General features: G+C 45.9%; 1 pseudogene; it reads right to left on the bottom strand.

The window, feature by feature from the left end:
* Positions 1-1,913: 1,913 nt before the first annotated feature.
* Positions 1,914-3,978, bottom strand: LOC111531539 (annotated as a pseudogene).
* Between the last annotated feature and the right edge of the window lie 9,443 nt (positions 3,979-13,421).

Here is a 13,421-nt window from a genome sequence, read left to right as displayed (position 1 = left end):
AAATGTGAGGTCAGTTAAAAGGCATAAAGCTGCAAAGTCCCAGACTCTAAGAGGGAGCAGGCCATGCAGTCTAAACTCCGTTTGGACTGCAGCATCCCTGATAGAGAAGCATCCCACCTTGGAACACCTCTACTGGGAGGAAGCTCAGCACCCCACGAGGCAGCCTCTTCCACTATTGAACAGATCTAATAATCAAAAGCCCATCCTTTTACCCAGTCTCCATCTGCCTCCCAATGTTTCCTGTGGAGCTACATGGAATATGTCTGCTGATCCTGCTACCTGATGTTGTTTCCATCGTGTACTGGGTCTTAGCAATTATACTAGATGGTTTGTGAGGGCATGGACCATGTCTCCTGTTTCTTATGCATCACTATGGTGCTGGTGACCAGCTCTAAAATTACTGGGTAGTGTTCTTAGTTGTGCTCAGTATCTTCACTTGTAATCACTGTTTCTTCCCAACCCCGCCCTGTCAAGCCTGAATTATATTGATTCTAACTTTACCCTTCAGCTCATACCAGGGCACTATCATCCAGGGGTAAAGTTCATGGGCATTCTTGAGAAATGCCCACAGTAATGAAAACAATCTGCTCAAACTCCACATCATTCTTCCAACATACATGTGCATGTGTGCACGCACACACACCATCAGTCTTTGTACCTAGGTGAATGCAAACACAAATGAACTTTAAGGGCATCCTTGAAAGGGGAAACAAATATAAAATACAATATAGAGTCCGAGGAGGGTGACTGAAAAAGAGGAAGTGAGAGCATATTAGACTTCTTGCCTTAGGGTATTACCAGCACAACCACAGCCAAGCATCTCTCTCCCGGAGCCATTTGTATCTGTGAGTCAGGTAGAAAGTGCAGAAACGTGGACCCCACCCATGGGAGGCAACCTCCGCCTCCCGGGTTCAAGCGATTCTACTGCCTCATACTCCTGAGTAGCTGGGATGACAGGCATGCACCACCACGCCCGGTTAATTTTTTTAACCAGTAAAATAGTTTGATTTTAAAATAGTCATCAAACTGAAAATTTCGGCTGGGCATGGTGGCTCAGGTCTGTAATACCAGCACTTTGAGAGGCCGAGGTGGGTGGATCACGAGGTCAGGAGATGGAGACCATCCTGCCTAACACGGTGAAAACCCGTCTCTACTAGAAAAAAAAATACAAAAAAATTAGCTAGGAGTGGTGGCGGGCGCCTGTAGTCCCAGCTACCCAGGAGGCTGAGGCGGGAGAATGGCGTGAACCTGCGAGGCCGCGGAGCTTGCAGTGAGCCAAGACGGCGCCACTGCCCTCCAACCTGGGCCAAAGAGCAAGACTCCATCTCAAGAAAAAAAAAAAAAGTAAAATTTCCCAAAGCTGGGAGTAACAGTCTAGAGCCAGTGTTGGGAGGAGGGGCCAGGCCTCACCCAGAGCCCAGCTTGAGACCCCTGAACCCCACCCTCCCTTCCAGAGGGAGGGAGGAAACAGCTGAGGAGAGCCCTGAGTCGGTCCTCTCCCTCATCCCTGAGGCCAGCTGTGCTGGGCCCCTTGTGGCTAACAGCTCTAGCAGAGGACTGGGGGGAAGGGAAACAGGTAGGAAACAGAAATTAGAGATTAATAACTCCAACAACATCCACCCCCAAAAAAACAAAATAACAAACTTGACTATGAAAGGACGATGGAAGATGAATACTGATAAACTCTTCAGCTCCCCAGAACAGCCCAGTCTGGGCTGGGTTGGGCTGATTGGAGGAAAGGTCTTGAGACCCAACTGCATGTTACCTCTGGAGAATAAATATTCTAAGAAAAGGGGAAAACCATGAGGCAAGCCTCTGTGGTCAAAGTCAACGCAGCTGACAGGCCTGGTGCGGCCCACTGCCCAACCCCACTCACACAGGGAACAGCTGTGCAGGCCTGGATAGAGAAGAGGTCAAGGGCTTGGACTGGGGACCCTGAGCTGCCAAGGTGTGGGGCCTCCTTGCAGTTCCCATGCAGCAATGGCAGGAAGGCCAACAGAGGCCCTGGTAGAGCTGGTTGCCCTGCTCCTGGGCCTGGATCTGGCTGTCCTTGCAGTGCAGGTGGTGAACCCCCATTCTTTTGGGGCTGCGCTGGGGGTAGCTGGAGCTGGGGAGTGGCCAGGTCCTGCCCTCAGTGTGGGAAGTGCCAGGACCCTCCTCTGTGACATTGTTAATGAGCAGCAGGCTCTGGCGCTCTTCCTCAGGGCTGATGGGCAGGTTCAGCTCTTCTTCCTCCTCCCTGGGAAAGCTAGAGTCAGGTTCCCTGGGAAGCAAAAGCCTACTCTCTGGTTCGGGGAGAAGGTGCCTGGACCACCTCATCTCTGTCAGCAAGGCTATGGGCAAAATGGCGCTGCAGCTCAGGGAGGGCGTCACATTCAAAGGCTGTACCCTGAGCCACAGCGGCAGGTGGCGGAGTATGGTCTACAAATGCCCACTGCCAGCTGGCCAGCAGGTCCTCTTCAGAGGTGACCGACCTGGCTGAGGCACTGGGTGTTGGGGGCACTGAGCTGGGCTGGTGGTTGGGTGAGGTCTAGGCTGAGGCAGGGGTGCTGGGCACGGGGCTGGGGTAGGCCCGCTCACTCCCCTCCTCCACCAGGCTCAGTGAAATGGCCTGGCGGGTAGCGTAAGTGCAGTTGAGCAGGCGGCTGTTGCAGGGGATCCAAACCTTATCCTTGGAGAACTCTATTACCCTGCAGCCAGGATACAGTGGGTATGGTGGAGATGGGGTGGGGTAGGGGCTCAGCTTCTCAAAGGCTGGCAGGGGCAGCTCTTCCTCCGGGGAGCCCCCAGCAGTACCCAGAGAGTGGCACTTCCCATTGGGTTGGGGGGTGGGGCTGCCAGGAGCCGGGGGACTGGCTGGATTACCTGGGGCACCTTCACTGATGTCCACATGCACAAAGACATCTTCAGCCACGGGGCGCCCAGCGCTGCTTGACTGGGCTGAATTCAGCAGCAGAGACTCTGGATTCTGTAACACTCGGGCAATGACCAAAGTAGGCACCACAGCTGCTGGGGCTAGGCTGGGAGCAGGACCCGGGCTGGCGGCCTCTTGACCACTATGCAGATGTTTCCGAACCACATCCTGTAGCTCACAGGGCAGATGGGAGAACTCATAGTTTTGGAAGTGGGACTTGTTGCACTTGAGGAGCTGCACAGGCAGGTTGCAGTCCCCCTGGTACCACTCGTTGAGCTCCTCCAGCTTGTTGATAGTGTTCTTGGCATCCAGGCAGCTTGTTGGTCAGTTCCATGATCTCCCAGTTCAGCGTCTGCCTATCCATCTCAGCCTTCTTGATCAGTGTGTGCAGCCTGTCCTCCAACTCCTGGTTGGTCTGCTGGGAAGCCATGTAGCTGTTCGACAGCCTGCAGAACTTATCCTTAAACTTGTCCAGCTCCTCGTGGCTCTGGTCCAGCTCCAGCTCCAGGCAGTCCTGCCCAATTTCCAGCTCACATTCCAGCACCTCAGTGCATCTCGTGGCCGAGGCCAGGCGCTGACGAAGCTCTTCATTATCCTGTTGCAAGAGCTTCATCCTTTCCAAGTCAGTCAGGGATTCCTCCTGCTCAAACCCGGATCCGGAAATTTCCAGTCGCAGCTCCCGATGCTCTGGTGGTGTCTTACGGTAGGGTTTCTTAGCAGGGGCTGCACTGGTCATTTTGGGAGGTGACACCTCCTCCACCTGCATCTGTTTGTCGGCAGCTCTTTCTTTTCCACTGTCCGGGAGTTAGCCCCCAGCTCTCCGCATCCCACGGCCCCTCCACTTCCTTTAGCCAACAGCTCCTTCTACTGTTGCCAGCTGCGTTCAGGCCGCCATCTTGCTGTGGGGCAGGCCGGGTAGTGGCCAGGGCTGTGGGAATCCCCACGCACTTGGCGCCTCGCGTCATCGGGGGCGGGGCCCCTTTGTAATTGTTAAACATATGTACGTTTTGTCTCCTCCTGTAGACTGCAGTCTCCTTAAAGGCAGGGACTGTGATGGTTATACTTCTGCATTTACTTCAAGGCCTGGCATAAAAAGGGGCACACAGCCAGGGCTTAATTAAATAAACGTTTGGTTTAGAAACATCTAGAACTGAAGACTAGCAGTGAGTCAGGTAGACAGCTTAACCTAAGATCCTTGCATTATTAAGAGTTTTTTGAAACACTAATTGCAAAGCATGCATCATCATAGTGTGATGGAACCCCCTTGGCAAAAGATGCCCAAATCCTCTCTTTTTGCAAACCCAAGACACACAACCTGTTGCTCAGTATGCTGTTTTTCACACACAAAGTTCCATCTGGGCACATCCTGGTGGTCCCTTGTCAGTGTGGCCCCTGTGAGCTGTGTCTCCAGCAGTGGGGATGGGTTTGGCTGAGCCATCCACAATCCTATACTTGGGACACAATATTTGTGAATATTACAGATGAGGCTAGAAGCATAGCTTGGAGAGAAATGCCCACCTTCACCAGAAACCTTGCAAAGTTCTCTTGAAGAATCGCCTGGTTTCTAACGGCCTTCCTATAGCAAGAAGGAAATGAACACATTGTGTAAGAGAGTTTTTGTATATGACTGGCATGATAGTGTGACAAGTCCTGATAAGACTTCCTCAAGCATTGTGAGCATCTGTGTGTACAGAACATGGCTCCCAAGGACATGAAGTAGGTGGGATAGGCAACGATCTGTGTACTGCGAACATGCCTCGAGGACTTTTGTACATCCTCTACCTGGTCTGGTCTCTTCCTCCCACCCCTCATTACTAGGTCCTTCTCAGTCTTCAGGCCTCAGCCTAAATGTCACCATCTCCAAGAGATCTATAAGGAAAGCTCCCTTACCATTATTCCTCATTTCCACTTGCTTTCACAGCATTTCCCATAATTTGTAATTTTAAAGATATATTTATTAACTCATTTTGTCTGCATCACCATACTTAGAGTTTAATAAACTCCAGTGAAGACAAGGCCATCCATGCCTGTTTCACCCACCTACTGTATTCCGCACAGGACTTGGCACAGTTAGTACTCCAAAAATTCTTGGAATAAAGTATTATAAGACCATGTGACAGAACGGAAAACACAGAGAATTTCAAGTCAGCTGAGCTGGGTTCCAGTTGCAGTGTGGTCATTTCCAAGCTGTGTGATGTCAGACAAATCACTTAACCTCTCTGAGCCGCATTTTTCTCATTTTTATCTGAATTAATATCACCTACCTCATAATGCTTCTTGGGGGGGGAATAAAATAATTAATGAGAAAGTATTTGATAGAGTCCTGAATAGACATGAATTATTTTGGTATTATGAAAGATGCCTGAAATAGTACCCCTGCTTTGTCTCTAGGATGTCCTAGAAGCACCTGAAAACTGTACCATCAGTCACACCTTTGGATTCATGCTATAGAAGACACACATTACATTGAAAACTATTGTGTACCTTTAATATGGGCATTTGACCTTATCATTCACCTGTTGTATTAGTCCAGTCTCACACTGCTATAAAGAAATATCCAAGTCTGGGTAATTTATAAAGGAAAGAGGTTTAATTGACTCAGTTCTGCATGGCTGGGGAGATCTCAGGAAACTTACAATCATGGCAGAAGGCAAAGGAGAAGCAGGCACCTTCTTCACAAAATAGCAGGCGAGAGATGTGAGAGTGCAGGAAAAAACTGCCACTTTTAAAACCATCAGATCTCGTGAGAATTCACTCATCACTGTCACAAGAACAGCATGGGGGAAACCACCCCCATAATCCAATCACTTCCCTCCCTTGACATGTGGGGATTACAGGTCCCTCCCTCAACACGTGGGGATTATAATTCAAGATTCGATTTGGGTGGGGGCACAGAGCCAAACCATATCAGCTGTCTTAGCATTGACTTAGCTGGGAGCAGGGCCCAGGCTAAGCGATTTCAGGAAAGGGGTGATGGGAAGAGAATCTTGAGATGCCTTAAGCTTACAAGACTTTTAGAGAGTAAATGTAGGCCAGAAGAGGGGCAACTGCATGGTGAGGACGGGTGGGCGCCTGGTGAGGCCTAGGGGAAGTCAGAGTTGTTAGGCAGAGGAAAGACATACAAAGGGAGGTGGAGGGGTCAGCTACAAACTTTCTCTACTTGGCCTGTGTGTATATCAGATGCACTTAACTTTACAGAAACCATGTATGTGCATTGGACAGAGGGGAGGAAAGCCAAAGAGCAGGAAACGGACACCAAGGGAGCTGTACTTAATCATAATAACCATTAGTATTGACTTTGGTGCCATCTTAAAGGAGCCATTTGTTATAAGAACCAACAGTCAAAAACCCCAAGCCAGTCAGGCTTTGTCTTATGAGCTCTAAAAATAATGGTATTTTGCTGTTCATCTGTTTTAATTTTCCAAATTCAAATGCAATTTGAAATCAATTCAAAAATTGATTTCTTTCTTCTGAACAAAGAGACATTAAAAGGAGAAAGGAAGGAAGGAAGAAAAAAAGACAGACAGGGTAGGCTTTTTAGTGACTCACATAATAATACCCCAAAAGCAGGAGCCCAAAGCCGTAATTACTTCCCTACCTAAGAAGTATGAAAGGAAAATGGGTGAGAATTATGACCACACGAACAATATATAAAACCTCTCTAGAGCCAGGGCCAGCAAATCACTTACCTGCAGTTTCAACAACAACATATAAAAGCAGAAAGAAACACAGTTAAGGTCAATTGGCTCCTGGTTTTTAAAGTACCACCTCATTTTAATCAGCTCCCCATGCTATTCTGCGTCTCCAGCTGGAAAACCGGCTAAGAGAGATTAGAGCTGTTTGCTCCTTTTTAAGCAGCTTCAAAACAAAGTGGAAACAGTTGAGTGATCTTGCAGTTAAGACAGCTTGGAAAAGGTCAGCAGATTATTTTCCAGCCAGGCCTTTTGAGGGTGTCTGCATTTAGGTGGAGTCACCACAATTCAAGTTCTGGCACTCTACCTTACAAGATCTTGGTTCTGTCAATTTCCGTAGCCTCAGGGCACTGATACAATAGCAAAACTCACAATAAACAGACACAGCCTGGACCTCCAAGTTATTCATACATGATGGTGGGATGAACCTATCCAACAACCAGAGTACTTGGGCCCACTATTTAGTTCTTCAGGAAATAAACTGAACTCATAAAACAACTCTATAGAAGTGAAAATGAAGATGAACTGCATCCATATCAACCTAGGTTCAAAGATTCATGTAACTTAATTCCTTGGACCTTGGTTTTCTTACCTGTATAAAAGAGAATATTTACTACTTAGCATTGTTTTGCATGATATTTGAAATCACTTTGATGAGCTGGAGAGTACAGTACAAATGGAAGTGGTTGTTTTTGGCAATAAGAAGGCAGTTTTGTGCACATAGAATCTGAGAAGGGGGAACTAGAGAGTTCTATGGGGAATTTTATCCCACTCCACTAGATCCTCAAAAATTCCATACTGCACTACAGAGATCACCTTTCCAAGGACTCAGTCACCACACGTAGTCTTTGTCCTTTGGACCCAGCTGGAGATGTTGAGAAATCTCAGATTTGTATCTAGCTTGTCTTTTTCAAAATTTCTTATTAGACACCAACAGCTTCCATCATTCTGATATCTCATAAGTATATGTGGAAATCAGTGGTATTTCAGATATCTCCTATGAATTTCCTCTGAGATGGAGGCCTTCCTGGGGACTTTTCCCAACCTTGGCAGCTTACACCTTCATGCATGTGTCTAAGGGGTGCTGCTGCAAAAATTGCACTTACCTACACTGGGAAGATTCATGTGGCCTTTCATTTAAGGGGAATTCTTTTTCTTACCAGATCCACAAATTCTGTATGTGTCCCTCTGTTGAGAGCAACAGGGAATTCTCCCTCAGAGTCAGAAGAGGGAGAGGTGAAATTGGGGAGTGGCAGTGACCATACAGAAAGGATGATTCTCGATCACTGGGGAGCTAATCACTTCTCCAGGCCAGTGAAACCCGGACAGGATTTGCTACAGGAAGAAGCAGGACGCCAGGAAACAAGAAGACCCTGAGGCAAATCTCAGAAGTCAGAGTGATAAACCCAACAGGGGCTTCCCACTTTCCTTGGAATCAAATTTAAGCTTCCGATCATGCTCCATGAGACCCTGAGTGATCCGAACTCTGCCTGCTTCTTCATCTCCAAATTATGTACTCAACGCCTGCTCCATTCACACTGGCTTTCTTTCTGTTCCATAGACCTGCCCACTCATTCCAGGCTTAGAGACTTTGTACCTGCCATTACTTCCATCTGGGGTTCTCTTCTCCCATATCCTTGCCTGAATGAGTCCTTCCCATCACTCAGGTTTCAGCTCAAATGTCACCTCCTCAGAGAGACTTTCTTTGATGACCTTTCTACTAATGTTGCCCATTCCATCAGCCACTCTCTGTCCCATTGCCATGTTTTCTTTTCTTAATGTCACTTACCTGACATTATAGCACTTTTTTTTTTTGTTTATTATCTGATCTCCTTCAATGAGAGATAGAACAAGGAATCACAATAGGTGAGATTAAGGAATTGTAAGTCAGAGCTTTTAATAGACTGTAAGGAGAGACAAATGCTGAAAGCCAGGGAAGAAATGTCTTGTCTTGTGCATGTGTATAAGCAGACTGGATCAATTTAAATGGACTGGCGTCAACAGGATGTAACCTGCATCAAATACCTACTATATAACAGCCACTTTTCATATATTATCATCACAGGTTTGCAAAAGATTGAACACCATGCTGATGGCTCCAAGGAATACTAATTCCCTGTTTCCTTATGTCCATGGAGGAGAGGGACAACTGCTCCAATACCTAGGAGGGAACTGAGCTAGAATTCTGCATTTGCTCCTCTCCACCACAGAATGGGCAAACTTAACCAGAAAGTACAGTCACTTCATTGAAAGAATAATGTGGGTCTGTCTCTTTTCTTTCTAGCATTTTTCAGCTCCTGGTCTCCATTTTGTAAGACTATCTGAGTGAGGACTCTAAATTGCAAAAGAGGTCTCCCATTCTCCAGCTTCTAAGACTACAGCTAATTTTAACTTGGGGTAGTCAGAAGTCTCACTTTATCTCATGCCTAAACCTTATCCTCTGGTCAATCTTTAACAGAGAATCTTGTCTTTTAGATATAAGCAGAGAGATGGTGGAGTGTGTGGACTTAGACCACTAGGGTTTTCATTCTGGCTTTGACACCTACTGTGTGACTGTGGATAAGTTGTTCAAGATTTCTGTCCCTTAATTTCCTCCTCTCTATATTGAAAATATTAATCATATTTACCTCATAGGTATAAAGATTAGGTAATATGATACAAATAAATATCTGGAAAACCATTAATAAATTTTAGTTATTGTTACTAATAAAAAAATACTAAAGAGGAGACATTGATCTACATCTAATTCCTTGTGTTTGTTCTCAATTGGTTAGAGCCAAGCAGGGTAGACAGGTAGACAGACTAGCCTCAAAAATCTTCAATATGGCCCAGAAAACTTAGTAAATAAACACAAAGAGTGTTATTTGTGGACCAAAGCATTATGTTAAGACACCAAAGTTTGTGGTGAGCCTCACTAGCACTGGGGTTTGGAGCTTTAAATATGGCTTCATCTGGTTTCTCAGGCTTGGGTATGGGTCCATGATATGCAAGAAAAGACCTTTCTTTGGGGTGTCTGGGGCCTTACAGGGATTTAGCTTTGAACAGAGATAAAAGCGAGCTCCAGAGTCAGGAGAAGCACCCTAGGGTATTTAGACTACAAAAGAAGTAGGACTTTTACAGGTTTAAGAATCCCATGGGAAGAGGGCAAAGTCTTTTTTTTTTTTTTTTTTTTTTTGACACGGAGTCTCGCTCTGTCGCCCAGGCTGGAGTGCAGTGGCCGCATCTCAGCTCGCTGTAAGCTCCGCGAGTTCACACCATTCTCCTGCCTCAGCCTCCCGAGTAGCTGGGACTACAGGCGCCCACCACCTCGCCCGGCTAGTTTTTTGTGTTTTTTTTAGTAGCGGCGGGGTTTCACCGTGTTAGCCAGGATGGTCTCGATCTCCTGATCTCGTGATCCACCCATCTCGGCCTCCCAAAGTGCTGGGATTACAGGCTTGAGCCACAGCGCCGGCCGGCAACGTCTTTGCTAGAGTTAGGTATGGCTTACCTGGAAACCAGAAGACCACTGAAGCTAGTGTAAGCATTAGCTGATCTCTAGTATACGAGATTAGGCAACAGATTCTTCTTTTTTTCTTGTTAGGGGGAAAACCCCTTGTTATATTTCTCAGCTAGGAATATAGTCTAAGGCTATAAACCACAATAGCAGCTAGATTTCTTATGAGTTAAAGAGAAATAATGTAAAATTTGGGGGCTTTAAATAGTTAGTGTTGGGTGGCTTTATATCACGTGCCAAATTCTATCCCCCTTGATCTTGACTGAAACGGCATGTAGTACCAGGGAAGCCTTAGAGGGACAAATTTTGGGTCTGTTTGGAAGGTCCACAGAATCCCAGGAGTCTCTTTTTCCACCCTCCATTCAAATTGCCTATTCAGGAGGATGAGGGCTTCTTGTTTTGTAATTAACAAAGATAAATGGTCTTTTTTTGATATGTTCTCCAAGAGCCCTACTATCATAGGTAGTGAGTGATGGCCAGTTACTCTAGCACTGCTTCTTCCTTGTTCTTCTACCTCTCCCATCTCTCTTCCCAGCCTTTGCCATCCACTTATTCTACTGACCCCAAACTGTGAATATTTCTCAAGTATTTGGTTTCATTTACTTGGCTATTTTCTGCCTTGTGCTCAGTAAGCTTAGCCACTCCCAAAGTTTTAGCTCTCTCCATCATGCAGATGACTCTCCTATTGGGTCCTACCTGCACTGTGTTTCAGATCTGCATTCACATCTTCTACATGCAATAATGTGCTGGTAAGTGTTTAACAATTGGCTCATGACGGTGGGTGCAAGGCAGACTCTGATTTCTAGCTTTTGCCAATTTCCATGCTATCAATATTCCAACCATGGCCAATTTCAAGCTACCAATATGAGGTCACTGAACACAGAGTTGAAAATTGCACAATGTGCACAATTGGCTCTCACAAGTCAGAACAAGCCAGATCCCCACATCACTGTGGCTATAGGTAACCTCCACTTGGATGTCCTGCTGTCACCTCAAACTCCACACCTTCCAAGATTAGCATCTCTCCACAAACCTTCTCTTCCAAATTACTTTCTCTCTGTCCATGGTATCTGTTAGAAGGCCATTGCATTCCCCAGGCCTCCTGTTTTCCTGATGGAGTCACCACTAGGATAACATGCCTGGCTTTTCTGGGGCACCTCCTTCCCTTTTCCTCAAGGTGTGACTTAGCTTACTAGTGAGGCTGATGAAGAAACTATACAACTCTGTTCCATCTGTCCAGAGGTCAGAAAACTTCAGCCTGTGAACCAATTCTAGCTCATCACCTGTTTTTGTAAATAAAGTTTTACTAGAACACAGCCATGCTTGTTCCATTACCAACTGTCTATGGTTGCTTTCACACCACAGCATCGGGGGCAAGTAGTTGTGACAGAGATCAACCATATAGCTTGCAAAGCCTAAAATATTTACTATCTGGCTTTTTGTACTAAAAGTTGGCTGATCCCTGTTCTGCGGCTTTCTCTTTCACCTCTGCCTGCCCTGAAAGAGTGTTTTAGGTTGCTCTCAGCCATATGGGAATCTTACAGGATGACCTGTGCTCCTGGAAGGGGAGGCTACAGTTGTCCTGGTGTGCCGATTACCATATGGGGAAATCTGCATAATTCACAGGACACTAATCACATCTTGAACTTCATTTCCTTACTGTCTCAATTCTCACTTGTTTCAGAACTCAGGAGAGGAACAAAGATGTATTACTTATTTCTCCCTAAAACCCAACAATACTGCCTATTTTCTGATTTTTCAAGTTCAAAATCCTGACGTCCTCTTATATTCTTCGCCCTTTCATCCATGTTATCCTGGCATGTGTCCCTACAAAATATCCCTCAGATCTTGTTCTCATCCCAGCTTTTATCACCACACGTACCTGGACTACCTCAGTAGCCTCTTCCCACCCCTACTCCTACATCCTTAATTGATCTTTCTGCCTGTAGCCTTTCCTCAATCAACTAGCTCTGTAGTAGACACTGGAGGTAGAGATGAGTAAGTAATTGCCCTACAAGGAATTTACATTCTTTTGAGGGAGAAAGGCAAAGGCAAATAAACAGGCAATTGTAGCACAGTGTGAGAAATACTAGGTACGGTATTGCCAGATCAGTCCTACTGTAATACCACTTTTATCATGCTGTTCCCCCGCATAAAAACTTATCATGCCACCTGCTGCCTGCTAACTAAAGCCTATTTCTGTACAAACAAGGGAAGAGAGATCGCTTCGGGGTTTGGGGCTTTTTTTGGGGGTTGGGGTAATTGCTGTTTCTTAGAACTGTAAATTCTTTTTGAGAACAGAGATACATGCGCTAACGGGAAGAATGTTTAAGTGTTGACTTTTACTGGGTGACAGCCAATTTGGGGCAATGCATACATTGTTATCTCTGGAGAAGGTACTCTAATATGGCTATGTATCATAAAATGAGAAATAAAAATTACAGGGCAGCTGGTTCTCACAGTGACTGGAGTACTTCAGTTTGGTCCAAGTTTTACCCTAAGAAAAAGAAGAGCTAACACTACACTTTTGAAAGACTCCATTTGGTTTATTAAGTAATTAACTTCCTGATGCACAAAGGACAAAGCACTGAGGGGCCCTATGAAGCCAATTAAAGCCCAAATGGCTGGATTGCTGCAAAGAATGGGTACACAGGGAAAAGCCTTGCCTTTCTCATGCTACCTCCCACCAATCTACTAATTAGACTGGGGACACAAAGAACGGATGATGAGGAAGCCAGGAAATGCCAACCTGAACATGACTGGGAGGTCTGGGAACCAAAAGGAAATAAGGTAAAGCTCAGGGTATTCCTCAGTGAGTGTTAAGCAGGAACCAGGTGTTATAGTTTGGATATTTGTTCCCTCCAGATCTCATTTTGAAATGTGATCTCCAGTGTTGGTAGTGGGGGAGGTGTTTGGGTCATGGGAGAGGATCCCTCATGAAGAGCTTAGTGCCCTCTCCATGGTAATGAGTTCGTGGGAGAGCTGATTGTTTAAAAGAGCCTGGCGTCTCCCTTGCTCCCTCTCTTACCACATGACATGATGGCTCCCCTTCCCTTCTGTAATGAGTAAAAGCTTCCTGAGACCTCACCAGAAGCCAAGCAGATGTTGGTGCCATGCTTGTACAGCCTGTAGAACTATGAGCCAAATAAACCTCTTTTCTTTATAAATGACCCAGCCTCAAGTATTCCTTCATAGAAATGCAAAATGGGCTAATACACCAGGCAGGTACAAAGCAATTTATTCCCTTTCCATATTATTTGAAATTATATTTTGATACATATTGAAATCTCCTTGAGTTGTGGAAATTTATTCATTTCCCTTT

This window comes from Piliocolobus tephrosceles, chromosome 12 (assembly GCF_002776525.5).
Source record: "Piliocolobus tephrosceles isolate RC106 chromosome 12, ASM277652v3, whole genome shotgun sequence".
Taxonomy (NCBI): domain Eukaryota; kingdom Metazoa; phylum Chordata; class Mammalia; order Primates; family Cercopithecidae; genus Piliocolobus; species Piliocolobus tephrosceles.
Note: the sequence above shows the minus strand (reverse complement) of the source record. Positions and strands in the feature narration are given on the sequence as shown.